Here is a 3,447-nt window from a genome sequence, read left to right on the forward strand (position 1 = left end):
TATATATATATATATATATATATATATATATATATATATATATACACAAGAATTACAGAATGGAGTAGATAAGATCCGGGCTACAAATGTTCCATAGCGAGCTGAACCGCAGAAGTGCTAAATATCCAGGTGTTGTGTACGCTGCTGGCTACTCTTCAGGCCAAGGATATCTTGATTGAATGAAAGTTTACATTACTGTAATGAGGTACATATTAACGCCCGGAAGATTCAATCAGAATGTACAGAAAGCAGAGTAGGAGAGGTCAGCTGTAAAGTTCATAGGTATTGCTGTGTCTGAAAATTTCATCCTGTGGGTCAAAAGTGTTTTCAACAGCAGATGTAACTTCATCGTCACTGCAATACTGGTTCCCAACCAAATGTTTTTCCATGTTAAGGAACAGATGATAGTCAGATGAGACCAAATCAGGAGAATAAAGAGGGTGATCAACCAGTTCAAAGCCGCAGTCACGCACAAGTCATTGAAACCAAGGACTTGTATGCTGGAGCATTGTCCTGATGAAATAAGACACTTTTCGTCAGTTTTCCTGGGTGTTCAGTCCTTTTAGTTTTCCGTAACTGCTTCAGTAAGTTGGCGTAGTACTCTCCATTGATAGTGTGGTCCTTTTGAAAATAGTCAATAAACACAATGCCTTTTGCAACCCCCAATACCGAGGCCATCACCTTCCCAGCAGATGAAAAGACCTTGGCCTTCTTTGGTACTGGTGAGAAGGAATGCTTCCACTGCGTAGATTGTCTTTTTGCCTCTGGCTCAAAGTGATGACTCCAGCCCTCATTCTGGGTTAGGAAACGTTCAAGGAAACCTGTTGGATTTGCTTCAAACAATGTCAGATTTTCCCACGATGTGATCACCCCAGAACACTTTTGATCAGGTATCAGAAGACGTGCTAGCCACTAGGCAGAAAACTTCATCAAGTTCCTTGTGCAGAATATTCTGAATTCTCTCACGAGATATGCTAATAGCATTGACTATTTGATCTTTGATGTCTTGAGACAAGTCATCGATCTTTCTCTTGACTGTATCGTTTGATAGGGAAATCTGGGAAAGCTTGTTTGCACTATTTTGCCCCAGAACGAGTTCTGCTGCACGGAGTAGACTTGGTTTTATGAGAGACTCTCCGATGTTATGGCTCTTCTTGCTCTTTGCAATCAACATGGCGATCTCAAAGGAAGCCTCAACAACCACTGAAGTTTCTTGCCGAAATGCCCCACTACCGTACAACTTTGTTTGCTTCAAGGAATGTCTTTTTGTTTCAAAGAATGCCTTGGGCTTGTCTGCAAGAGTAGCATGTGTTGTCCTCAAGTGGCGTTCCAAACGGGAAAGTCACAGTCCATCATTGCTCAAAGTTTTGTAACATATCACACACTGGGGGACATCTGTGTCATCCTTTTGGAGGGACACAAATCCAAATCGAATATATTCGTCAAGATACTTCCGTTTCTTTGCACTCCTTGCAAATTATTTGATGTGCAGTGGACAACACAATTATTTGAACAAAAGATTAGGCACGTGTAAGATAATGCCAAGGCTCAAGTTAGAACGCTTGCCCAAGTTGCGAAAAAAATAAATTAAGACAAAAAACAATTGGAATAAAAGTTAAATTAAAAGAAAAGTCATACGAAACATTTGTACAATAAAATATTGTATTTATTTGTACGAAAATATAAAAAAAGTTTCTTTAAAAAAGAAAAGATTTTGCAAAGCTTTTAGTTTTATCTAGTACTTTCTGTGATATTTAAATCTGAATTTTAGTTTAACATTTGGTTTTATATTATAATTTTTTTCTTACAAAAAAAATTTACTATATTTTTATCATAAACATTTAATATTAAACATTTTGGTTTTAATGTTAACATTTTTTTATTTTTCCAACCTGTGTGGAATTTTATTAAATTGAGCGATAGTAGAACCTATTCCATATTTTTTGTTTTATTTCATATTTTTAAATATATCATACTTTTCATCTTGCTAAAATTTTAAAATAGTTTTCAAAAAAGAGCTGACTATAAAAAACAAAAAAAAAAGACACTAACACTAGCAGCAACAGCAGCAGCAGCAGCAGTAAAACCTGTAAATTCGACACTGTTTTAAAACATGAAGTAACTTGGACCTAAACTGATATGGTCACACAGCAGAAGTTTTGTTGCTATAGTGGTTCTCAAAGTGGGCGGTATTGCCCCGCCCCCTGGGGATAGTAGAAAGTTCCAAGGGGGCGTTGAAAGAAAGTGGGGCGATAATGGGGCAGCGATTCATATAAAAACAACAAAATAATGGGTTCATTAGGTTAAGTCTTATTTGTGAAATACAGTTGCTTTGAATTTGCTTTAGAAAGAGGTCTATGTTTGTGATGGTTAGTTGGGGTGAGGTACTAGGAATGTGGCCTGGGTGTCAAGGGGGCGGCAGCCCGAAAATATTTGGGAACCACTTCTATAAAGTTAAATGTTGGTCCAATACATGAATGTTCACCGTCGAGACAGACGGAGACTCTACAATATACTTTTGTCTTTTTCCTCACTATTTTTTTAAATATTGGAGCATATTTTCTAATTATTTTTTTAAAAATCGGGGCATATTTTCTAATAATTTTTTTAAATATTGGAGTATATTTTTAAAATATTTAAAATATTTAGAATAATTAAAATACTTGAAATATTTAGTAGTGGAACATATTTTCTAATTAGTTTTTTTAATATTGGAGCATATTTTCTAATTATTTAAAAAAATATTGGAGCATATTTTCTAATTATTTTTTAAATATTGGAGCATATTTTTAAAATAGATTTCTAAAAAGGCAAGATAGCCACGGACAGAATGTCTTTGACCATTGACCTACCAAAAGAGAGCTGACTCAAGTTCGTTATAAAAGGAACACTAGCAGCAGCAGCAGTGAAAACTGTAAATTCGACATTGTTTGGACTGAAACTATTCTGGTGACGCAGCAAAAGTTTTGTTGTTAAAGAGACAAATGTCGTGCATGTTATGATAAAGTGACTGATATATTTAGAGATACATAAATATAAGCTACGTTGACATACTTCACTCATACACGCATATATGCAATTTGTACACTTACGCATGCATGCACGCACACACGCACACATCACATACACACACATACACATATCACACACAGACAGACGCACACACAATACACACATACGCAGTACACACACACACACAAACACACATACACAAACACACATACACAAACACACATACACAAACACGACTTTGCCTTTCATCCTTTCGGGGTCGATTAAATAAGTACCAGTTACGCACTGGGGTCGGTATTGTCGACTTAATCCGTTTGTCTGTCCTTGTTTGTCCCCTCTGTGTGTAGCCCCTTGTGGGTAGTAAAGAAATAACACAGAGACACAGACACACACACAGATGCACACACACACAAATAAAAGAATATATATATACAT

This window comes from Octopus bimaculoides, chromosome 3 (assembly GCF_001194135.2).
Source record: "Octopus bimaculoides isolate UCB-OBI-ISO-001 chromosome 3, ASM119413v2, whole genome shotgun sequence".
In the NCBI taxonomy this organism is placed as follows: Eukaryota; Metazoa; Mollusca; class Cephalopoda; order Octopoda; family Octopodidae; genus Octopus; species Octopus bimaculoides.